This window comes from Diadema setosum, unplaced genomic scaffold (genome assembly GCF_964275005.1).
Source record: "Diadema setosum unplaced genomic scaffold, eeDiaSeto1 scaffold_63, whole genome shotgun sequence".
NCBI lineage: Eukaryota > Metazoa > Echinodermata > Echinoidea > Diadematoida > Diadematidae > Diadema > Diadema setosum.
Window position 1 is genome coordinate 77,666 of NW_027307689.1, and position 27,675 is coordinate 105,340.

Sequence of the window (27,675 nt, forward strand, 5' to 3'; positions counted from 1 at the left end):
GGGATAGTGTGTTTGATACTGATGACATCAATTTGGCTATGAATAATTTTTTGGATATTTTTAATAATCATTTGGATATTTGCATCCCTAAAAGAAAGGATAAGCGAGGGAATTATAAAACAACACCAAAGCTTCCTTGGATTTCGAAGTCCATTTTGCATTCGATAAATAGAAAAAATAAATTGTTTTATGTATTTAAAATGAAAAGAACTGAACAAGCACGATTGAAATATACCTCGTATAAGAATACCCTTATTAAGATAATACGTATTGAAAAGAAAAAATATTATTATAAGCAATTAGAAAGATATAGATGTGATATAAAAAGTACATGGAATATATTAAAACAAGCAATGAATGTATCAAATGAAAAGTCTGGTTTATCGAAAATAAGATATAATGATGAAATTATTGATAATTCTGTGTGTATAGCAAATATTTTTAACACATATTTTACAACAATTGGAGAAAACATTGCTCAAGAAATTCCTGATACTAATAAACATTTTTCTGATTTTCTAAATCAGTATAATATGCATTCAATATTTTTTACTCCTACCACTAGATATGAGGTTATTGATATTGTATCTGGTTTGAAAAACAAAAAAAGTTCAGGTTATGATGACATAAGCAATATGATTTTGAAAGGTGCTATATCTTCTGTTGCGGATCCTCTGGCACATATCTTTAATTTGTCAATGTCAACGGGTGTGTTTCCAGAACAAATGAAAGTAGCTAAAGTTATTCCTATATATAAGAATGGAGATAAGTTAGATATAAGTAATTATAGGCCTATTTCTTTATTATCAAGTTTGTCCAAGATTTTAGAGAAAATTATATATAAAAGAACGTTGAATTTTTTGAAAATGTATGGTGTTTTTACAAATTCGCAGTTTGGGTTCCGAGAAAAGCATAGCACCTGTCACGCTTTGTTAAATTTTGTTGATAAAGTAGCACATGCTTTAGATAATCACTCTCATATGATTGGTATCTTCCTGGACTACTCCAAGGCCTTCGACACTATAAATCATGATATTTTACTATACAAGTTGTCTCATTATGGTATACGTGGGAAGGCCTTGGGAGTGGTTCAGGAGTTATTTAACTGATCGCAAACAATATGTTTTTTTTTTTTTTTGAATAATCATAACTCTGATATGAGAGAATTTTAGTGTGGCGTCCCACAAGGTAGTTTGTTGGGCCCGCTGTTGTTTATTGTTTACATTAATGATTTTTGTGTTTCTTCCGATGTTTTATTTTTCATACTTTTTGCCGACGATTCAAATGTATTTTATTCGCATGAAGACCCAAACACCCTTGTGCAGACAGTTAATTCTGAGTTAAAAAAAGTATGTGAGTGGATACGAGCAAATAAGTTGTCTTTAATATCCAAAAAACTAAATATATGCTTTTCAGTAATACTTTAGATAATTTGAATATGGATATTTGTTTTGGTGATGCTGTTTTAGAAAGTGTTTCCCATATTAAGTTTCTCGGAGTTACAGTCGATAATAAACTCTCCTGGAAATTTCATATTGATAATGTCTGTAAGAAAATTTCACGTAACATAGGTGTTATTAATAGACTAAAATTTTCTATTCCTCAACATTCGTTGTTTACATTGTATTCATCCTTGATATTACCCTATTTGAATTATGGAATTTTAGTATGGGGAAACACTCATCACATATTATTGGATAGGGTTTTACTGCTACAAAAGAAGGCTCTTCGCATTATTTGTAACACCGTTCCATATTCTCATACAGATCCTTTGTTTTTTCATAATAAGATTCTGAAAATTAAAGATTTGTTTTTGTTTCAACTCGGGCAATTTATGTATACTTATAATAATAACTGTCTTCCGTCTATTTTTAACTCCATGTTCATGCGCAACCGGACATATCATGGATATCCAACCAGACAGTCAAATGAATTTCATTTACCTTTATTAAGAACCGTGCTTGCTCAACAAACTTTTATTTATGTAGGTCCAAGATTCTGGAACTCCCTTCCCATGGACATAAAAAATGCACCGTCACTGAATTCTTTTAAAAAAAGATTGAAGAGTTTTCTTTTGAAGTCTTATAATGCAACCGAATAAATATAATTCTGTAATGTATCTTCTTTCACTATAGGCAGCATTCTCTTGAGGCATCGACCATTTTTTACCGCGTTTAGTATTTTTGTATTCCTCACGTGCCCTCACGGTTGCAGTCTGTTCCGCTGGAAAGCAGCTCAACACTGTTTCACTCTCGAAAACGCGTGGCTATTTGTCTCTGTGGGCTTCGCCCCTTGGTGTATGCATCAAAATAATTTAGGTTTTCTCTCTCTCTTTCTATCTCTTCTCCCCATTTTGTGTTCCCTATTTTCACACTTTTGCTTTCTTTTTCTTCTTTCTTTCTTTTTTTTTCTATTCCCGACTTTCCCAGTTTCCCGCAATCTTTGTAGTTGTAAGTTTTTCACCCCCTTTACTTCCCCTCTTTCCCACTTCTCCCTCAGAGGTGCCCACATGTTACAAGCATAGTCTTTTAAGTGGGTACCTCCACTTTTTTTTTTTTCACAGAGTGTATAAATAGACTGTATGTTTCTTTTTGTACCAAACATAAAGACATGAGCATGTTGTTATCCCTGTCTATGTATATAATCAACGACTCGCATGCCAAATGTATCATATTGTTTTTTTTTTGTACATTCTGTTGGAAAAAGAGTGAAAATAAAGTTTGAATTTGAATTTAAATTTCAATTTGAATATTGTAGGTAAATCGTGTGAGTATTGTAGAAATTTAAATTGAGTTTAAAGTCACTGTTTTTTTTTTCTCAATTTTTAGATGAAAAAAAAAAGAGTTACCGCTTCTATTGCGTCAGGATACTTGAGATTTTAGGATAAAGGAGGCCGGATAATCGAGGTCGAACTGTAATTCCTTCACGTCGGTTATTACGGAGTCCTCAGTCCTGTTTTGTCCCATTCCTGACACCGGGAGCGGCTATTATGATGAGGAATAAGTGCTTGAATAGACCCTGCATTTGAAGGGCTTCTTTTAGCGAACATTTTCCCGTGTGTCTATTTTCTTCACCTAATTCAGGAAACCCAATTTGTATTGAGTTATACACTGTACACACGCACACACACACACACACACACACAAACACACACATATATGAAATATATATATATATGTGACCCTGCACCACAAAACAAACAAAAAGTCGCCTGACATGGATTTTTAGTTAAGTGCAGATTCTAAAAGAGTACACTCTAAGCTTTAAAATGATGTATAACTCAATTCAAATAGACTCTCCTAACCTATCTAAATGTTGGAAAGAAAGCACACACTCTGCAAAAGTGTGAACTAAGAAAAGAGGTTCTGAAGTAAAGAGTCTATTCAAGCGCTTAATCTCTAAGCCACGCTAGCCGTTTCTAATGGGACAAAAAACCGGGTGTTAACCACCGGAGCAATAATAATGAAGGGATTATCAGTTTAAGCTGAAATTAGACATGCTTTATTCACACATTTCGTCCATGACAACTTTCAAAGCAGTAGCAATATCCTTTCAAAGGTAATTAGAGTGGAAAATGAAGAATGTGTACAGGGTTTTTTAAGAAATGAAAAAGGGGACTCTTTAGAAACATCTAATCACACTGTTCAACAATAAAGTGTTTGAGAAAAATTGCTAGAAATACAGTTTCCTGTTTGTTTTATGATCCCAAACTTTAACCCTAAAAAGGCTGGGGGGGGGGGTTGAATCAACCCCCCCCCCCTCGACATTTTTCGCGACTCCTCCGCCGCGCGAAATTTTTTGACCGCGCCGTTCGCTGACTTTTTACTTTCGAGTCTCGCGCATCTTTTGACATCATATTCGCGAAAATCGCGCATACCGTTACGATGCTGCACAACGTTTTATACATGCCTGTCAGACCGAAAATGGCTCAAAAACGTGATTTTGTGTATAAAGTCTATGCAAATGGAGTTTTCTCTTCTTATTCATAAAGATATGATTATTTTCACTTTCATAGGTTGAAACTAATTAATTTTAGCATAATTATGCTTGAAATAGGTTCTGTCATAAATTTTGCGGAAAAAAAATGATAAAACAAAAGGTCGAAAAAACAAAGAAATACATAAGAAATTCATAAAACAATAAAATACATAAGAAAATGATTTTGATACCAAATTTTTTTTTCAGTTACATTGTTAGAAATGCTACAAAGAATGTTTCCACCAAAAATTAGGATTCTACGAGCTTTAATTTCTGATTTAGAGCAAAATGTATGATTTTATGCATATATTAGCATAATTAATCATTATGACAAAAATTTCCATTTCTTTTTGTATAGCTTGGTAGATTACGACACAGGTAATGCACGTGCCAAATTTCATGGTGATTGCGCGATCGACGGCCGAGATCTCGGGGGGGGGGGGTTGAATCAACCCCTCCCCGGCCACAGAACACCCAAAAAAGCCCGGCCTGGTTAGGGTTAACCTAATGTAGAAGACGACGTGCTCTTACAGAAAATATGAAAAACTCAAGATTGGCTAGGTTGACCCATTTCACCTATTTTTCAGTCCTTACACAAAATCACTGGGTGCGACTTTTTGTTCGTTTTGTGATACACGATCACACACACACACACACACACACACATATATATATATATATATATATATATATAGTTATCATGACCCTGCACCACAAAACACACAAAAAGTCGCCAGACATGGATTTTTAGAGGGCAGATTCTGCAAGAGCAGACTCTAAGCTTTAAAATGATGTATCACTCAATTCAAATGGATTCTCCTAACCTATATGAATATTGGAAAGAAAGGGCACACGCTGGAAAAGTTTTAACTGAGAAAAGAGGCTGTGAAGTACAGGGTCTATTCAAGTGCCTAATCTTTACTAAGCCGTGCTACCCGTGCCATGAATGGGACAAAAACCTTGATGAAAAGCATTGTAGCAAAAACAATGAAGGGATTATCAGATTTATTTGAAATTAAGCATGCCTCATTAACACATTCTGTTCATAATAAATATTAACTTTTAAAGCAGTAGCATCATCACTTCAAAAGTTATTAGAGTTGAAAGTGAAGAGTGTGCAAAGGATTTTCAAGAAATTAAAAGGGGCCTCCAGTCAGTCCGCAGCACCCGATAATTCGCTCGTATTTATTCAACTCGTATGCAAGCCCGCTCTAGGCTTGCATACGTAATGAGCTGCGTAAGGGGGTTTTGTCCTTGGGCTTTCGGCAACAAAAATACACCTTATGTTCACAAATTTGGTATCAAATTCAAGGAAAATATGCAAACTATCGTCACATGTTACTCAAATTATTGTAAATGAAAAATATCATAGCGTAATTTGCGCTTGAAAAATGATGAAAAAAGTAATTCGTGCAGTACACGTTCAAGACGTCAAAAAAATACCAGATTCACCTTGCGTCTCAATAAAAATGCTTTATTTGGTAGTCCATCTCCTAATCTTTGTATCCATGTAAATATCTTGACAATTTGTTGCTTAATCCGGTCAGGAACCAGTAAAATATACATCGATGTCAGTGCTGATCAGCTTGAAACCGTGCAATCTCAAGAGTAAGCTCTCTCATTGGACAGCGCTTGCATTCAGCGCTTGCATTACGTCATTACGCTGCTACATAATAGTGGAGCGGCATAGCCGAACAATTGTGCATTTTGTGATAAAAGCACCAAATTTTGTACACAGGTTGACAATCACGTTCAGATTAAAATTAGATATTGGGCCATCGTAAATAGCGCCCTCAATGTCCATGGCAGCCATTTTTCAAAATGGCTGCCATAAATGCCATGTTTTCGTAAAATTTGCTAATTTTAGGAGAGAAAAGTAAACAATATTTTGGTTACAAATGGGAAATTACATTCAAAATAAATCTGGACATCGAGCCATCGGAAATAGCGCCCTCAACGCCCATGGCAGCCATTTGTCAAAATGGCCGCCATAAATGTCATTTTTTTTCAAAACATTTGCTAACTTCAGAAGGGAAAGCCAGTAAGATTTTGCAAACAAGTGGGAAATTACATTCAATATGAATTTAAATATTTTGCCATTGTTAACTGCGCCCTCAACGTCCATGACAGCCATTTTTTAAAATGGCTGTCTAATGTGCCACTTCTTCGATGATTTTGCAAATTTCAGAAGGGAAAAGTTGATAAGATTTTGCCCATAAATGTTAATTACATTTAAAGTAAATCTAGATATTGGGCCATCGGAAATTGCGCCCTCAACGGCCATGGTAGCCATTTTTTTGAAAATGGCCGTTATACATGCCATTTTTTGTTAAAAATGCAAATTTCAGAAGGGAAAGCCAATTTTTTTTTCTCTTTTGTGCAAACAAGCGGTAAATTACATCCAAAATAAATCCAGATATTTGGCAATTGAAAATTGCCCCCTCAATGGCTATGGCAGCCATTTTTTTTTAAATGGTCACCATAAGTGCCACATTTTCATTTTAAAAAAAATGCTAATTTCAAAAGGAAAAGTCAATGAAATTCTGGTTATAAATGAGAAATGACACTCAAAATAAATGTCGATATTGGGCCATCGGAAATTGCGCCCTCAACGGTCATGACAGCCATTTTTCAAAATGGTCGCCATAAATGCTATATTTTCGAAAAGATTTACTAAAATCAGAAGGGAAAGCCAACGAGATTTTGCAAACAGGTGGGAAATTACATTCAGAAGTAAACTTATTGGGCCATTGCAAATTGCCCCCTCAATGGCCATTCAAACCATTTTTCAAAATGGCCACCATGAATGTCTTTTTTTCGTAAAGTGTTGCAGACGTCCATCAGAATTTCCACAAAGGTGGAAAATTACATTCAAACTGAATTTGATAATAGGCCATCCAAAAGTGCACCCTCAACAGCCATAGCAGCCAAGTTTCAAACAGCTGCCATGGATGCCCCCACCCCCACCATTTTTTCCCCAAAAATTTGCTGATGTCAGAACGAAAAGTCAATGAGACTTTGCAAACAAGTTGAAAATTCTGCTCAAAAATAAATTTAAGTATAAGGTCTTCTTAGAAGGCGCCCTCAAGGGCCATGCTGACCGCCATGGATGTCTGCTTCTTTTTTATTTTCTTTTTTTTTTGGAAAGATTTGCTAATTTCAGAGAGAAAATCAATGAAATTTGTACATATGTTGAAAATCATATTCAAAAGAAAATAATATATGAGGCCATTACAAATGGCACCATCAACGACCATGGCAGCCATTTTCAAAATGGCCAATATAAATGCTATTTATTTCTTGAAAATATGATAATGCCAGAAGACAATACCATTTCTTGTGGAAATTGACAAAAGACATTCAAATAAATTCAAGTTTGAATTTGAATTTAAATTTGAAATGAAGATATTGAGCCACCATTTAAACATCGTCCCCAACGGCTATGGCAGCTCTTTGTCAAAATGGCTTCCACACACTCCTTTTTTTTATTTGCCTATTCCAGAAGGAGAAAGCAATAGAATACTGCTAAAGAGCAATTATATCTAATGCAATCTGGTGCTCAAAGAAATTTGAATTAAAAAAAAAAGGTTTCATTGATGTGTTAGTTCTAAATTCATGTTTTCAGATTAGTTCTAATTGCAGTATTTCGCGTGTGACGGCTAACAGTATGGATATCAAATGTATGTGTTTTTATGGAAGCATAGCATAAAGTAAATTAACTTTTTTCGTAAAATGAAAGGCCATTAAGAATGTCTTAAGAATGTTTAGGAAGTTACATTTTAGAATAGATACACGTCATATAGTCCCATATATTCAATGATATGGTGTTACTGTTAAAGTTGATACATGGCGCCATTATCCCTGGATATTCATATTACTCTTTTTTCGGAAATTTTTCATGTTTCCCACCTAAAATATGCATTCATCATTGGTGACATATAATCGCTAAGCTTTTGCCTTGTTTATTTTAGTTGTTCCTCAAATGATTTCTTTAACACCATATTTCAGATTACACAATGTCTCTGTGAGTATTCTACTGTCTTCTCCTTCTAAAGTTAAGCAAATTTAAAAAAAGAAAAGAAAAGGAAGAGTGTATTGTAGCCATTTTGACAAATAGCTGAAATAGCCATTGAGAACACAGCTTATGATGGCTCAATGTTTAAACTTCTTTGGATGTAATTGTCAACTTGCGCAAAAAAATGTTTATTGTCTTCTTCCGGCATTAGGACATCTTCATAAAAGAAAAATGGCGTCTATGACAGCCATTTTGGAAAATGGCTGCAATTACCGTTATTAGCATTTTTTTTAAATTTGCGAAGTAACAATTTTTAGAGTTAGTGCAACCTGGATATATTGTTTGATTTTAAACGTGATTTTCAATTTATGTACACATTTGTTGACTTTTCTTTCTGAAATTACGATCTTTTAAAACAAAATGATTATGACGATTGCAGCCATTTTGGAATATGGCGGCAATGGCCGTTGAGGGCAGTATTATAATAATCTAATACAGATATTTATTATAATAATCTAATACAAATATTTATTATAATCTAATACAAATATTTATTTCAAACATGATTTTCAAATTGTGTGCAAAATCTTATTGACTTTTCCTTTTGTGAAATCAGGAAATAAAAAATAATGGAATCCTTGGTGGCCATTTTGAAAAATGGCTGCAATGGCCATTGAGGGCGCTATTTGCGATGGCCCAATATCTAAATTTATTTTGAATGTTATTTCCCACTCGTTTGCAAAATCTTATTGTTTTTCCCTTCTGAAATTTGTAAAATTTTACGAAAACTGGCATTTATGGCGGTCATTTTAAAAATCCCTGCCATCGCCGTTGAGGGCGCAATTTGCGATGGCCCAATATCTGAATTTATTTTGAATGCTATTTCCGACACATTTGCAAAATCTTATTGATTTTCCCTTCTGAAATTTGTAAATTTTTACGAAAAATGGCATTTATGGCGGCCATTTTGAAAAAAAATGGCTGCTATGGCCGTTGAGGGCGCTATTTACGATGGCCAAATATCTGAACTTATTTTGAATGTTATTTCCCACTCGTTTGCAAAATCTTACTGGTTTTCCCTTCTGAAATTTTTATTTTTTTTTTTGCAAAAATGGCATTTATGGCGGCCATTTTGAAAATGGCTACCATTTCCGTTGAGGGCGCAGTTTGCTGTGGCCCAAGATTTAAATCTATTTTAACTGTTATTTCCCACTCGTTCGCAAATCCTTATTGATTTTTCCTTCTGAAATTTTGTAAATTTTTACGAAAAATGGCATTTATGGCGGCCATTTTGAAAAACGGCTGCCATGGCCGCTGAGGGCGCTATTTACGATGGCCCAATATCTGAATTTATTTCAAATGTCATTGTCAACTTGTGTGCGAAATTTGGTGCTTTTATCATAAAATGCACAATTCCTCTAATTTTTCAAGCTATGCCGCTCCACTATAACGGTTTCATGCCACTTGCGGTTTCTTGGCACGCGTGTAGTTCAAGCGCTGAATGCAAGCACTGTCCAATGAGAGAGCTCTTTCGCGCCACTGTAAACTTTGTGTGGAGCATACTTCGGCTTAGGAGTGAATTTTACAGACATTTCAAAACGGAAAAACTAGTATAAATCATGCTTACATCTCCTTGACTCCAATATATGATGAGCATCTCTACGAAAAAGCCAAAATCAGAAACAACAGTTTCTTAATCCGGTCAGGAACCAAAAAAGAACTTTAGACGACAAAATCTTCCGTGAAAAGCAGGTAAAATTTACGCAAATTCAACTGATTATATTGTCATGATAAGATCCGATGTTATACGCAAATTTAGTATAAAAATAAAGATCAAAGTCTGGAGAACAATTTACCGTGACTTGTAGCCATGACAAATGTATGTACAAGTCGCTACACTGTGAAAACCATATCCCTATCAAAGTCTCGCAAAATCTCGCACGATGAGACACCTTTCGAACGCAAAGATCGCCAACGAGAGTGCTGAATAAATCTTGCCGGATCGGCTCATAAGCATACGTGCTGCGGACTGACTGCCTCTAAGAAAAATCTGATCACACTTCTTTGCCAAAAAAAAGGGGGGTTTGTAGAAAAACCACTGAAAACCCACTTTCCCATTCAATTCATGATCCAAAACTTAGGGATAATGTAGAAGAAGAATAGCTCTTTCAGAAAATATGGAAAACTCAAAACTGACTCGGTTGACCTGTTTCACCTTTCTTGAGTCCTCACATAAAATCAAGGGCTGCGACTTTTTGTTTGTTTTGTGATGCACGGTCATACACACACACACATATATATATATATATATATATATATTTTTTTTTTTTTTTTAACAAACTTTACATTTAACTCAAGTGCTACAGAAGGTGTGTGTTTTCTCCAGTCTCTCTCCCCATAGGTCTGAAACAGGTTCATTCGATGACAACCAGCTTTCCTTTCCAAACAATGACTTCTCGCCTAGCGGATTTGACGTCTTGTCATCCCAGTTACAATGCAATTACAAAACATACATAGACTTGACTTAGCCACTCATCTCTTTAAATACTATATCAGGAGACCCGTTTATACAACAGTCTTACTCTATAATATTACGGGAGGGGAGGGGTCGTGTTAAGGAGTAGATGGAGTTACATAATTGTAGGTGGCATGGGCACTTAGTGCAACATCAGTTAAGACGGTCGCTAAAATCCTCTCCATTTTGGCTCGTCCGTTTGGTCTGGCTTCACGTGGAACACATTGATTCATCTTTCCATCCTGCATATGAAGTACATTGAAGGGCATGTGTGGTGGAATTTGTGGTGTCACCACACTCGTCGATCAGTTGAGAGTTCGCTGAATTGGTAGTCTTCGCTGCATGGCAACACTGAAGCCTTGCTCTTGGGAGGGATGTGTCTGACATGGCTGCAGCTGTTGCTATTGACATGGTGGAGCTGTTTGTTGCTGGTTGAGATGGTTGTAGTTGTTAACATGTTAACATGTGATGGATTCTGCCTTGCCTTTTTAGACTGTCTTGGTATTGAGTGACGATGCTTGGACCGATTTGGAGATGGCGGGTAACAAGGTTTGATGTCCTTGAATGTTTGGGAGAAATGCGAAAATGAGTACAGGCAGTGTATCAAGTATAGCTTCATTTGCATGTTTGCTCGTTGGTACATAGTTGGGAGTTGATCTAGGGAGTTGCTTTGTGGGGGCGCTCTGGCATAGTAGATACGACTCAAACTCCCCATAGTCCAGGGGTCAACCCAAACCAAATTGCAACAGAAACCATTCCACTTGTATTTAACCTGGAAGAGCTATCAAAATAACATATTGAAACTTCCCTGAAATTCTAGTGGCGGATCGATGCCTAATTTGAATAAAATTCAAAATGGCCGCCATTTGGCCTATTTATGCTTATATCATGGGACATAAACACATAGAAAGTCAGTTCTTGTGTCTAAACATATGTCTTTTAGGTCAAGGAGCACAATTATGACATCAGTAGTAACTTAAAAATATTCCCTTGTATAGTTGTACATACACGTTGCACAAATTTGTACATAAATAAATCCAAAATGGCCGCCATAATGGCCTGTTAATATCTCCGTACATAAAACCTGTAGAAAAAAAGAAAGAAAAATACCTGCCAGCAAGTTTGTAGAAAATGTGATTATGAGTTTCCAAAAAGATCAAAAACTTAAAGCTGGTCACCAATGAATTAGTTCAGACAACAACAACAACAAAAAGGGGGGGGGGGGGAGTCCTGGATCTGCTATGAAACATTTCAAAGTACCGTCTACAGTATAGGGTCCCTGCACTCAGGGCCTTTGTCCTTGCGCAAATACCCCTTTATAAATCTATAGAGAAAAACAAATGCTTTCAAATATTCTCTAACTTGAGGGATTTGGGACATCCTGGGGTCTCCCTGGTGTGCATGGTACCCATGTGTCTAAATAATGATATTCTATCACCTTCAAAGTTTGTTCAAGTGAATTCATTTATGTACATAGTATAGTACTCAGAGAAAATTTATTGAAGATTTACTTGATATTGTATATGATTATGTAAACATACGCTTATTTTAACTTTTTTTTATGTAAATTTTTGCGTGATTGCTTTTAAATCTAATAGTAGATATGAATTAGTATGAAGAGAAAGAGAGGTTTGCGGATGCTTGCAGATACGCATGTAATGTTGCTCAACGGTAAGACAAAAATCACACGTCGTCTGTTTACTCTGAAACATGTGGGAAAATTAAGTTAGAAATCATAATCAACCTGCCAAAATATTTTTTTATATATTCTTTCTCTCATACAGTACGTGCACTTCGCAAATTACATTTCTTGAGTGATGACTCCCCAATGTACACTACAACTGCACATGCCTTTGTCTTGATTTAAGACAGTTTAATATCTTCTGCGTATGTAAAAGTAGGCCCGTCTCGTTTTTATCGGCGTTGATGACGAGATCAAAGCAGGAAAGTTTGTTTAAATTGTTTTTGCGACACTTGACGGAGACAGTTCCATGAATTAATCAACGGGCAACACCTTGTGCAAAGAAAGTCCATGTGTCGTAGGTCATGCCTCAACATTATTATGTCAGTATTAAGTCGATGAAATGTGAACTTTTCATGACAAATGCACTATTTAATCATCCGTATATCTCATTAACTGTTATTATCGTTGTTGCCCATAATGATCTCATGAAGTGTAATAGTTTCTTTATCCAGTGATGACGGTATCAAAAATTCAAAAAATTATAACTTTTGAACGATTTTCAGATTCTTCTCTGATGTGGTCTACTAATGATGCTGCTTACACTCTGCAGTCTACATCCATATTTGCGCTTTGGTTTACTTAATTTTTTTTTTGTGTGTAAAAAAGGCAAAAACCGAAGGTCGTGTCACATTTCAAGAATAACACCGGAAATGGTTCCGTATTTCACACAGTTCTAATGTGGACATGTTAACAGCAATGTCCATCGGTCACTGTGGTTCTCACTTTATAGTGCAATTTCATGTCATAGGGCTTACTACTAGCCTGTACCGCACATGAAATTGTGACTCTCTCGCTGAATGGGACATTTTGGCACGTGTCACGGCTACTGGACTCGCTACTTACTCTTCCTGTAAAGTCCAGGCTATGATAACTTTTCACTTCATTTTAGTTGTGCTCTCAACCAGGAGATAAAGGACAATTTGCAGTGCTCCGAACCAGTCTGTGATGGCAGTGGGGATGAAATTGTTAATAGGTTTGGTTGGAATGAAGCCTATTATATCAAATGAAAGCAAATTGGCAAATTAGTGTCGAGTATGCATCTAAATTCTTAGGAAATCTGATCCGCCTGACAATACAGAAATTTCGAGACGATCGTTTGTTGTGAATTACACCTTCAGACTAGCGTAGACATGATAGATGGTAACAGTGGAGCAAAAACTAGCACTACTCCAATAGCAATTGTTAAGAGAGGATTATCAACGGGTATCAAATATGATATAATATCAAATCATAATATAATATGTATGATTATTACAAATGGCATACGACCAAAATGTGGATGTGCAAATGGGACATCTGATTAGCGTAGATGTTCAAAAAAAAAGTTCGTTAGGGTCAATTTGTGCTTAAGAAGGAGAATTTACCCTAGACGCATGTATTGATTCAGTGAATGTTCACCTGTACCTCGGTAAGAAAATACTTTACTATTCAGTAATCCAGGTGATCTAATTTTGTGTATTTGCGAAAGCAGACAGACCTCTCCCCTCTCCCTTCTCCTATCCTATCTCTATGCAAGTCATCCCTCCCCTATTTTCCTATATATTATGTATTATGTACGAGGGCTGCATGCAAATCAAGCATTGCTTAAGCTGTAGCCCTTCTGCGTTATTCATTGCATCGCTGATATGTTCTTTTGTACATTGTAAAGGCAATGAAGAAACTGTATTGCTGTATAGGTAATGAAGAAACTTACTTTGTTAGCAACTAATGTTTATGTATATCCATTTATACGTATGGTACCATCAATGTATATGATATATATGTGCATGTATCTGCATGAGCAATGATATAATGCAGGAACCAATGAAATGAAATCAAATCAAATCAAATCAAATGACAAACAAAAATAAGCCTAGATCCGTCAGTTCCAGGGAAATGGGATGTTCATTTCACAAGTGATTAATATATTTACACTTGTGGTTAAAGTGAAAACATATGTTTATTGATAAACTTAGTTTATCGCTCGATAAACAGAGTTTCTCTCGAAAAACATAGTTTGTCGACCGGTAAACTGAGTTTTTCGGCGATAAACTAAGTGTTTTGGGATTATTGGGCAAAGTTATTAATGAGCATGAAGCATACCATCAGGGACATCCTTTCTTCGTATTTTGACGTCACATCTACTCATTCTGAAAACATTTCATTCCAACCCATCACTATCTTTAATTTCAGTTGTGCGTCACAAAATCTCCTTATTTGGTCATGCTGATACAAGTTCATGCGGATACAAGTTCATGCTGATATAAGTTCCTCGTCCACAAAACTTACATAACAGTCACAGTGTCAAGCAGCCCTAATTTCTGACAACATTGATTCATAAGTCATGATAAATACAAATTATGTCATGCCCTTACATTCCCTGTTAAATTTTCTTTGGAGATTATGACGATATTTAAGGCGAAGACATACACGTAATACCTGGAAAACTGCTGAAAATGTTTCAATTATAAGCATGTACGTTTTCCGATAGTCATGGAGCAACATCCACAGACTCGCGAGGCACAGCACTAGTATACGTATATAATCAAAGTGAACTATGTTTTTCCCTTGTAAACCAAACGGGCGTGTAACCGAGCACACGATAGCCGGATGTAGATGTCACCAATTAGAAACTTCTCTTTACTCAAACTATGATGATAATGTACTTGGATGATGATTAGAATAATAACGATAACAGTAAGGTAATTTGTTTGCTTTTCAACACATGTTATGTCTCCCGTATATAGGATCCCAGAGCTAGAAGTCGAGGACTTGGATGCCCTTTTCCAAACCATTGTCAAAGATATATCTGATGTTACAGAAATCGAAAACCTTGGCAAGCAGCTTAAATTCACCCTTGCAGAAATACAGGATTTCATAAAAACTAACAACAGAGACCCTGTGGTGACAAACTATGGAACTCTCAGCATGATTCGTAAATGGAGTGAAGGGAAGGACCTGGTGTCATGCAAATCGTTACTGAGAGAAGCTCTGATAAAGGCCGAACTAATGCATATTGCCGAGACACATCTCCCAACAGGTAGGTCAATACAATAGTATATCCACTAGAATGATAGAAGAATTTAAACGTTTGCTGCTGCGCCATTTAATAAAAAAAAAAATCAATCAAGATCTTGCGTGAATAGCTGAGCATGTACTCATTAGGGACCGGAAATGATTATAGTCATTGTAATCATAAAAGTGATAAGAGAATTTATTTGGGCAAAAGTAGTAAGTATATATAAAAAAAAAACATGAATACTGCGTCTTCAGTTCCATATAGGGGAACGTCAATTCATAAGCTGTTTCGTGTATTTGTTCGTTTGCTTTTAAATCTCAATAGATTTCCATTGATTTGCTCGATGCATTCTAATCTCAATCCTTATATTTGCATCTCCGGTTGATTTTAAATGGTTCTCGCCAGTGCTTGCGTTACATCAATGTATGGAGCTCACACCCATTTTAGTCTGTTTCTGCAACGAATGCATCTGCGCTTCCACGCCATTCAGTAAAGAATAATTTTGACTGCCTAGGGACATTACTGTTGTTCAGTTTCAAGGGAAAACTAATTCGTTAACGTTATTGAACTAGCATCAGACCAATGTGAAACGTATGTTCAGTTGATACTCATAAATCCATATTTCATATATCACACTACATTAACACAAAAGTAATAAATAACAATTGAAAACAGTGTATGATTACGCCTCAGAAAACCCCCTTAAATTAAAATCTGTCTTTGCTGTTGAGACCATACTCTGAATAGAAGTAATCCTATTTTATTATTCATCTTATTGGTGGAAATCAGAGATAGCAAGGCGGTTTAAGTATGGTATCAAAATTAACTGTTATCTCTTGTTTCAATTAACCATGTAATCATTTTAATTGTTCCTTCAACTAAGACAAACTATTGCAAAATAATGATATTAAAGGCATTGGGATTACGCTAACTAAAGCCTTGCCAAATTGTAAACCTTGAATGAGTTCTTTAAAGTATACTGCCAAGTGTTTAGCATTAGCAATCAACGTATCCACTGATCTTAATGCTTATACGACATAACACAATGCTGGATTAACATGACGATGTTGTCACACCCACTGAAACTTGTTGTCGTTCCTACACTTTTTCTTCGATACATTAATCGTCTGCTGAAATAACTATCTCGTTTATCATTATTAGTGACATCGGAGGAAAGCTTGTTTGACAATGGTAAAATTCAAAAACAAGACGTGTTCAAATTCATGTATTCTTTATGCAATATGCTAAACAATAGGAATGTACACACTACCAGTTGATACACAGGCATAACCAAAGAATTTTGTTATTCATGGACATAACTGTTGCAGTTTCAGGGATTTTTTTTTTTTTTTTAATGAGCGACCATCTTTAATGTAAATTTCACGCGAGTTTCAAAATTTCGGACCAGTGTGTGCAACGTAATTCAGTTGAGGTAGTCCTACATAAAATCCATCGGACAGTATGGCAGAACAAAAATTTGAAAATTGATTATTAGTATGACCCTAGGAATCAATAACATGTATCTTCTTGTCATTATCATTTAGAATTCCCCTCTCTATGAAATTTAGGTAACTCTTAATGGCCAAGATTTGAAATGAATTATAAAAATTATGCGGTATTCTTACAACACACGGACACGGCATACATTACAACGTGCCACCATCTGCCGCATATTTATTTTGATATGAACAGGCGATGAAGACATGGTAAGCATTGTGCGCTGTTAACATTCCCTGTAAGATACAAGTTAAGTGATAATTGACTATGTGATTACTTTCCTTAGTATTAAACATTGACAAAATAATGAAATCGTTTGGGAAATAACTATTGACATGGACTTTACTGGAAAGTCAATTGAATCGAGTTTCATAAAATAATATGTAAAATATAGAATTGATATGATCCTTCCGAATCAAGTGTTATCGAAGCAAACATTGTGCATGAAAATATATTGCTTGATATAATTGCTGTTCATAATTCATAGAATGGTGCCTTTTAGATCTCGATAATATAATCAAAAGAATATCATTCACCTCTGAGTCATTACAAGACAAATTTTGTCTCTATAGGTGGTTTAACATTCCTGTAATCATTGCTTAATGTAAAACACACACACATACACATAAACACACACAAATAAAACTAATCCTTATCCTTAACATCTTGACCATATTGACTATTGCATGGGTTCCATATAACCATGATGGAGATCGTTATTTTTTTTTTATAATAGTTGATTGTTTGAGTTTTTTATTGTATTCATGCACAAATTGTCCGCAGCCATTTTCTGCCCTGCAAAAATCATGGACACCTAGTTCTGTATTGTTAACTTGGTAACGCTTTATATTTCCGTGTTCTTTCTGTCTGTTTCCATGGTTTAACTTCAGTTACCCCTCCCCCTCCAAACTTCCGCTTATTGCTGCAAGCACATTCTAATGGGATATATTTTGTTTCTACTGCTTTTTATAAGTGGCTTGGGGTAGCTTAAATTTACTTATTGCAAGTTTACAGGGGATCGTACAGCCTTTTTCAGTCCAATATATTTGGCCATTGTTTAAGAAGAATGCCATGTTGAGTAATTCCACATGACTATAATCTTACTGCCATTAGATTTGTGGATTCATACATGATACATTACGATTGTATATGTGACCCTGCATCACCAAACAAAACAAAAACAGAACAAAACAACAACAAAACCCCGGCCATGGATCTTTAGCTAAGGACAGATACTTTATGAAGTTTTATTGATGCATAACTCAAGTCATTTTCAGGTCTCTGATAAGCTTTCTATTGGAAAGAAAGCACACGCTCTGGAAAAGTGTGAACTGAGAAAAGAGGCTCAAAAGTATAAGTCTATTCAAGAGCTTAATCTTTACAGACCCATGTTAACTGTGTGATGAATGGGGCCAAAAAAAGAAAGAAAGACGTAAACCACGGGAGCAACAACAATGAAGGGATAATAACTACATCTAGGTAAAATTGAGCATGTTCTATTAACACATTCTGCCCTAGTCCACTGCCTGGACTGTTTTGTGTGATCATTTACCGCGCGCACACACCGCTACAGCACGCGTATGCCCCACCGTATGCTCATGTATTAATTTGCCGCGCACGCACGCATCTCGACCTTCAAAACAGTCCAGTCTGGTTTGCCAAGTCTCCCCGAAATATTTCGGAAAAAATTGGCCCCACCCCCATCCCCTCATTCATTTCGAGCATCCTGATTGGTCGATGAGATCGCGTCCAGCAGGCAATTTGTGGGATCGAAAAAAGTCGATCGATCTCTAATCTTGTAGTCTTATCGCAAACAGGTATATTGCATGTAGCAATGTAACATACGTATTTTACGCCAATATTTATATTAATCTCTGCATATATTGATGGAATTTCAAAGTTATTTTTCTTTTTATCAAAAATTGCTCAAATGATATATCTTAGAGATCGTAAGAGGAGAATGAAATTAGAACGTACATAAACCGTGCGTAAGATTAAGACTAACTTCTACTCGTTTCCATAACTGTTATAAATTGAATTATAAATATCACAATAACCAGCATTTTAAATCTATTTTTCGACAAAAAAATAATTTAAAAATTAAAAATAAATAAATTGATAAATACGTGTAGAAAAGATATTCGCCCATTTAAAGCATCGTGACTTATCGTACATGTCAATTTCGAGGTGGCTTTTACTTCTCGATCGGGGATCCCCCGGATCGCGTGTACAGCATACAGCTTGTGCAACAAATGTGCTTTTCGTATTGATTCCGAGTCTTGCGTTTTCCGACCAAAATCTGTGCACCATTTCAAGTACAGTTTGTATTTCCTCCAAACCTTGTTTACATGATCAATGGATGTCAGCATCAGCGTCTCCGCGTCGCTTTTCTGACAGTGATAATGAGAAGAGCATTCAATGCAATGTGCTACTGAGAAGCTTGGATTCGTTGACGGTTTCGGGGAGCAGCAGCAGAACCAGAACTTAAAAAGTCCCTACTACACGTAAAACACTCGTTTCTCCGTGCGTGGTCATAGACTCATGATTTTGTTTATCTCCATGCCGACTGGTTTCGGCAATAGTGTGGTGTTCCAACTTCCAAGCTGCACCGTTGTGCGTTGATATTCTTCGCAAACTAGATCTACATGATGGACCAGACTCTCCGAAAGCTGTGGCTCTTGTCATGCCTTTGAAGTCTTTAATTTCGGACCAGATGAGCAGGGCTATGGATCTTGCTTGGCCTGCGTGACAAAGTCGAAGACTCAAGCGGCCTAGCGGTACGTAAGCAATCATCTAACGTTAGATCTATCCAGTTTCTACGAATGATTCGTCAAGGCAACTTTCATTACGTGTCTCTTGTCTTGAATTACAAACTGTAACTGTAGGCCCCTAGTTGAACAACAAAAAAATGATTGTAAAACTAAATGTAGTTAAATGTCTGGCCTCTGGGCCGGGTAGGGTAAACACATGTCAGGCTGAAAGTTGTACTACAGTACTACTCTTGTGAGTGTTCCTAGATGTACTGAGCTGAGTCAAATCCTGTGTAATTGTAATAAATTGTTAACACCGTAACTGCACTGGTTTAATTGTTTTGTACAGTACAGTAACTACTGTAATTTTCTCGCATACAAATGCAATTAAACATAGGCCTACTGCCTTAGCTTTAATCTGTGAGACACAGCCTGTGTCTCGTCGGCTTTGCTCCTCTACACAGACAGAGGAGCAATCGAGACACACGCTGAGGCCCACAGACTAATTCTTCATGTGCATGTACATTGAGAAAAAACTCAAATAGGAACATGCTTGAGATATGCAAATGTGCTCATACTGAAAGGGGACAACTTTGCACAACAGGGAATGACACTAGAACCAGACAGGGTTTGCCGTTTGAACACTGTAATTCGGTCTTCGGTACCGAATCGTCAACATAGGTCCTCTGAGGACAGTCGCCATCTTTCGTTCTTCTTTCCGCCCTCTCTTGGCGTATCTGTTACAATCGTTTACACATTATGTTTCCTTACAATACTTGTTCATCTATAGATTAAAATTATGCAGTCTTATGGCTATGCGATATGCATTGAAGAGACTGCAGCTAGGCATTATTAAAATCACATGTGCAATGTAGAAAATGTTTTTTATTTTAATCTTACTGTTTTTTTTTTCTTATTTTTCAAATAGGGGGACTGCATCTGGAGACACCAAAGCATTTCGAGCAGTGTATGGAAAATTTGGTGAATTACGATCGGAACTCAAGTCGTCAGTCCCGCTGTTGCCCTGACAGCCACTGCAACCAGAGATGTGTGTAGCGGTATCATCGAAAACTTTGGTCTTCGCAATTATGTGTGGGTAAATCAGTTGCCGGACAAGCAAAATATAAAACATGTTGTCAAGTCTGCTGCAAGAGATTTAGATACAATGTTCAAGTGGCTGGCAGATGACTTGAAGATCCATGGTGCATGTTGTGAAAGGATGATAAGAAAAATGTGCAGTAATGTGTACGCGACCTTTATGGCACTGCTTCCAGAAGGTTGCCACAGGTATGTTAATAAGTTTATATGTACCACCAGAACATGGAAACTGATATCCAAAAGGAAATTGTTGACAGCATGTTAGCAACAGATGGTGAAATCAGAGTTCTGATAGCTACCATTGCATCTGGCCTGGGTGTTGACGTAAGCAACGTACACAGTACGGTTTTGTGTGGATGCCCAAGTGATCTAGACGATTATATCCACTTTTTAAAAGCACTCAATTTTCAGGCCTTATCAGATATACTGGTAACATGAAGAATCATGTACAGCTGTACAGCTGTACATCGTAGCTGAGATTTTTTTTTTTTTTTTTTTTAATGAAAAATGTCACGTATACACATGAACATGTAGCTTAGCTTGTACCTTTGGGATTTGAAAATTGTTTTTTAGAGAATTCATATGATTGTTTTTAAACAAGAATCCACTGTGGGTGTTTTTCCTCCTTAAGGTTTGTAATGGTGAGTGGTTGGTACATTGGTTTCTGGTGTACCAGAATTTTTGCAGTTCCATGCTACATGTACAATAATTTTCTTTTTATCACTGCAATTACTGTACCTTGCTCTTATTCATAGAAGCAAATACAATGTACATTTGTACACACCTACTTTTCATACTGTACTTTGTTTTTTAGGCGTGAATATTTTCATTTCATTGGACATGTTGATGGGTACATATCATAATTACAAGTGATAAAATTATGGAAAAGTTGAAATATTTTAGTTCAAGGTTGTGTTTTTGTGATGTAGTGGATTACATGTACATGTACATACAGACCATGCCAAGTGGGGATGGGCTGTGTGTTTTGGGTGTTTGGGTGGGTGTTTGAAAATTGAACTGAAAATGCTGTTTGTCTGCACATGTAATTGTACATCGCATGTTCATCTATGCATACATGTACATACAAGTGTACAAATGTGTAGAGTGTGTTTTTGAGTTGTACAACTACCAAGAACTTGTTTACATATAATACTTTCTTTACATACAAAATCATTCATGAGAAGTACAGTATGTTCTTTGGCCCATTTTGATAGAAATAAAACTAATTCTGTTAATGCACATGAACATTTGTACCTATAGTTTGAACTGTGTAGCAATGAATTTATTTTCTTTTTTGAACTTCGAAGCATTTTTTTTTACCAAGAATTGTTGTAAAGCGCAACAAATGAAAAAAAAAACACAAATATTTCTTTGTCATAACTTGTGCCCAGTTTGTGTTAATCCTGTGTTTTTGATGTGTAATGAGAGTCTACTACACATGGTAATCAGACTGAAATGTGACATATCAAATTATTTCTCTGACATCAAAATTCAGAGTCAAACAGTTTACAATGTATTTTGTTTGAAATAATGCACTGTTGTTGAACAATGATCATGAACTATCATGAATATACAGTGAATGTATAGTATAATACAGTACTTGTACATGTACATGTACAAATGAAAGTGTATGATGAAGGAATTTCAGGAGCATGGAGAAACAACTGAAATATGCCTAATATTTTATCAACTATAGAACATTTAATTTCAGTTCCTTATGAGTACAGGTACTTGGTGGCACAGAATATCCAACTTTAAAGACACTTATACACCTGAGGAATTATTTTGAATGTCCTTCCCAGAGTGACAACTTTTTGAACTCATTATTGACAGTTGGAGTGGGATGCTAGCTTTGAAACTTCCTTGTAGTTGGTACAACATTAACAGTTTTACCATCATGGCCAAATTTTTATAATGAAGGCTTAAGAAGTAATGTGATTAAAAAAATGTACAAGTTATACATATGCTCAAATTACACTACTCGTAGTCCATTTGTTTTCACTTTGCTGTCTGCTCTTACTGTACATGAAATTATGAAGACTACACAGTGTATTTAACAGTACACATATTGCACATATGTGTAATGTACATGTACATTGTACATTGTACATTTCAAAGTACAATAGTGATAAATTGATGTATTTCCTGACCACACCTCAACACTGAAAAAAAAAAATCTAAACTTATTTACCAATAATCAGGTGCCATAAATGTTGAAAAAAGTGAAGTCTACTACACTGTACAGCTGTATGTACAAAGTACATATAATGTTTTAATTTGGATGTGATTTGTAATAGGGGGTTTAATCAAATTGCTAACATGTGAGTGTGTGTGTGTGTGTGTGTGTGTTTGTGTGTGTGTGTGTGTGTGCACATGCGTGTATGTGTTTGTGTGTGTTGTGTGCATGGCCCACACATTTCCCAAGCATAATTTCACACTGATATCCCCCTTAAATGTTTGTGAATTAGAAAAAAACAAGTTGCTTTGTCAGACTGTCTTTTGATATGAATAGGCCTACTTATTTAATAATACATATATACATGGAGCTACTATTTTGAGCAAATACAGGTATGGTTTGCCAAAAAAAGGAAGATATATATTGTTTTATATATATATATATATATATAGCCTTTATATGCATATACAGAAGGGCAGTTCAACCAAAACTGTTCAGTTGTAATGCCAGAGACAAATGGACCAATATCTCTAGCAAAAATGCTCTTAAGCGTCTTCATCTTGGTTTACTAAGTTTAGCTTTACTATCATGAAGACTAACAAACAAAAAACTGAGTGACGGGGTATTCTTACAACAGGGATATTGGTCTGATTGTCTCTGTTACAGAAATTATCAAAGTGAATAGTGTCGGTCTAACTGCCCAGTAGGCCCTACATGAAGTGGTAATAAAATTATAAAAGTTGTACAAACTTAGCGCAATTCTTTAAATTTAGACTGCTCTCTAAAAAAGGCACCTGGTTCCTTACATGTACTTCAAAACTTTGAACTACAAATTGTGTAATGTGGTTGTACCCTATCCCCTTCACCTCCACCACCCCTGATCAGAATATGCTTGATATCTTGTATACCATAGCTAAGTAGCGGTTCATAGAACCTACATCTCACAGCCCTGAGCTTAAATTACAAAATTGCATTGTTATTTAGTGGGCCACAAGTGCCTATGTCAATTAAAGAATTTCTTTAATTTCTGAATATTTCACCATACAATATTATTAAGGAAGAATAATTGATGACAAAATTATTTCCTTTAATGAATATGATTGGCACAATCCCCCCCCCCCCAAAAAAAAAAAAAACATATTGATCCCCTTTACCAACAATAACATCGCCAAACAAATCTTCCAACTTTTCTTGAGGTCCACATCTCACGACCTTCACAGAGTTCTTTGCAGTTTTATGTAGTGTTTGGACGTTAGAAGTGGCACTTCACAAATCATACATCGGCGAGCTGGCGATTTGTAGCTCGCCATTTTCAATCTCAAGAATAATATTCAAGTCATCATCGAATCTGGGCACATCAAAGTCCAAAACACCACGTGAAAGTAGGTCGGACATGACTGCAACCATAACTTTCAGCCAGTCAAAAACGTGGCACGAATCAGCTGTGCAACAATGCATGGTACGGATCACTGAAGAACTGAGTACATGTATCGCATTGCACTGTGATCAAAAAATTGGCTCTTTGATTGTGATAATGTGTGCTGTGCAAAAATGCAGGCATCTCTGTGCACATAATTAGTAATTGTTGCAGATCGCACTGTATTCACGGTGTAATGCACACAGCTGGCTGCAGATCGATCGATCCCACATAACTTTTCTGTGATCGATCCCTTAGTTTTCATGCATACGCAATGAGCTTGCGAGAGATAGGGCATTACGTAAGCATACCTAATATGAACTTTTGACCCTACGCACTGTCAAACCATTCTGGACGTTTTTTTCGGACAGGTTTGTTGGCATCGAGCGGTTACAGGGGATAGCGCGATAAGCTGTGGAGCGGCGCGTGGATGCGTAATGATAGAAAACGTCCAGAATCTGGACTAATTCTGCCCATGATTTACGCCACTTTTCAAAGCAGTAGCATTATCCTTTCAAAAGTTATGAGTTAAAAGTGAAGAGTATAATGCAGAGAATTTTCAACAAATCAAAAAGGGTTTCTGAGACACACCTGCTCACACTGATCTACACAAATTTGGGCGAGTTTTCCGTGCGGCTTACCTGCTTGACGGGAGCTGCGTACGTTCTACTTACGTTTTAGTAAAGGGAAACATAGGCCTACGGGCGCTGCGAAGTACCTACGTGTTATCTGCGTGGGAGTTTTCTGCGAGTTGCTGCCGCTACGAACATCCTACCGTTGCTCTGCGTGGACCTCAGTGGGCAACCCCCGGAACAGGTTTTGAGCATGCTCAAGAGCATATCACACTTTCCCCGGCAAACCTTGCCTGTGACTTGCGGGGGACGATATTGTTGCTACCCGGAGGTCCCCACAGATGGTCTGCACCTGCTTATAGAGTATCTAGTACGCTGAGTCGCCCGTAGGACCTAATTGCCCGAAAGTGGAACTCAAGTCCGATTTACCCGCAGCTAAGTATTGGGCATCTTCAAAACTTGTCCCGAGTGAGTCGCAGGGGTTGGCAGCAGAGGTCTACGCTGAACACCAGGAGGAGGCTTGTAGCTGGCGCAAGTCACAGGCAAGTTAATCCGCTTGAAAGTACGTAGGTTGTTCGTGATTCTGCAGTGCCTATCAGCGCCGGACACGCGTTCAGTCTTCGGGAATTCTACGAGTAGAACTTAGAAGAGTGTTTTACAGACAATGAATGGTGTCGATACTGCCTACATCCAAGCAGTTTGTCAGTTCTGCGGGCGTGGACGGAGCTATACGAGCAAATTGTGTGCTTGCTGATGGTCATTTACTGCCTTTCTGCTGGTCAGTTGAGAGTCGGCTATAAAAGGCAAAGATAATGACATCCTGTGCATGGGACCCCTGCCAAATAATAGTCCTTAAGGGATTCCTTCACTGGATGGCTTGTCAGCCTTCACGAGCCATCTACACCCTTATTGACACACAGGTCACACAGAATACACGCAATTAGAGCGTATGTAGCACGCGTCCAGCAGGAACGACTAATATGCAAAACTAGCCAAAATATTTGTCCGCCTGTAGAAATTGTCCTGCATGCTGCATGGAAAATCCGTTCATGCAACAAGGCCGTGGAGCGTGCCCGGAAAGATGTGACAGGGCATAAACTTGCCTGCGAGTAAATAGGATTTGCATGCCACCTCCGGGTAGCAAAAATTGTTCCCTTCAGATCACACGCAAGGCTCGCCCGGAAAGGTGTGACAGGAACTTTAATTAAAGACTAGGTTTTTTATGGAAACGTACAAAGTTGGGAGGCTGATTGCGGCCCGATCTAGGCCCGGGAATGAGATATAACATGACTCTGATTATAGAATTTTGATATTACAATTGTACATTCTATCCATGTCTATACTCTAGTTGCCATTCACTCTGACGAGTTACTTCTCATTAATTCTTATTTGCGTGTCTTATAAGTACTCAGAGAAGCCGGTTTCCCAAAGCTTTGATTACAGTACGTGTGAGAGATTTGTGATGGCATATCCGCCTCACTTGAGCAGAAACTGTTATGAAAATGAACCTTTTCGGGAAACATGTGAAAATTTTATATTTCGTTCTTTCTATTACATCTGATCCCTCCTTTCTTTTTATAGAGTATTGGCTGATCTTTCTGCTAAAGTAAGGTATGTACTGAAGTCAAGCAATACACATCACACGGACGAGATTTTGACATGGATGGTCAACAGTGTAACTGATAAAATATCAAAAGTCTCACAATCAAATCAATTCCTTTGCAGATTCCAACTAGACATGGTGTATGGCAGCGCACGGCAGACTCTGGCGAAGTTTTGGCAGTGACTACCACATCCAGAACTGTCCTCGGTAAATACTATACGTGATAAAGTGAGAATAAAAGTCGACCTGAAGTTCACTCTCGAGGAGGCTAACGCGTTCGTTTGCTCTGACGATTGATCATAATTGCACGTTAAAATGCCCTCTTATGTAAAAAGCGTGCATGCCTTGTAACATTCATTATATGAAAATGGTCGATTCCAGCGAAAAGAGTACACAACATAGACTTTTAGCTTCAAATTTGACGATATTCAGCGCCTCATACTGCTTTTGCACGTCCCCCCTAAAAAAAACCCAACAACAACAACAACAAACAAACATGTTGGATTTTAACAGACAATAAGCGCCGTCAAATTTTAATACTTTCCATTATGGTTTACAAATACGCACATAATTATGACGGAATGATGAACATTAAGTTACATTCATGCATTATTTTTCATATCGTAAGAGCAGAATTATCTTTTTGTGGTATTCAATTTAGTTTTGACAGTAATTCTGCAATTCCCTTTGAAAAACGCTCTGATTTCTTACTTTTCCTTCCTTGCCCTTATTCCATATTACAAAGAGAGATCACTCATTCAGCGTTCAATGTCAAGAAAGCTTAGGTCTATTTGTTTAAGAATTTATCTTTAGCTTGTTTTTGCTGCATTGTTCGTTTACTGTTTAATTTGCCTGCAATTTGCCTGCTTGCTTTACGGCATCACAAAAATAACAGATTATGCCGGAACCATATTTTGTAGACATTCATCACTTTCGCATATTGTATTGATTTATTAGCCTGACTATCAGTATGAAATCGTCATTCATTATGCTTTATGTTTTTTTTTTTGTTTTTTTTTATACATGACAAGGGCTCTTTGACGTTAATTTGAGAAAACAGTGAATGCCCTGTTTGATTAATGCATAATTATTATGATTATGTCTTCTCAGTTCTTTGGTGATATCATTGTTAGGAACTTCTTTTATAAGGTGGATGAAAATTATAGCACCTTGTGCGAAAGAAAGGTTACTGAAACCCCTGTCATAGATATGGTACATGTATGAAGTCTTTTGGAGAAGGTAAATGATCAATACGAGGGGATACAACGCTATAATATTGAAGATTGGTTACCAGAGCAAACACCTGGATTGA

At 36.8% G+C, this 27,675-nt stretch overlaps 1 pseudogene; it reads left to right on the forward strand.

Moving 5' to 3' along the window:
* LOC140245922 (uncharacterized) overlaps nt 1–21,033 on the forward strand; it is a 64,473-nt pseudogene extending 43,440 nt beyond the window's left edge.
* The last annotated feature ends 6,642 nt before the right edge of the window (nt 21,034–27,675 follow it).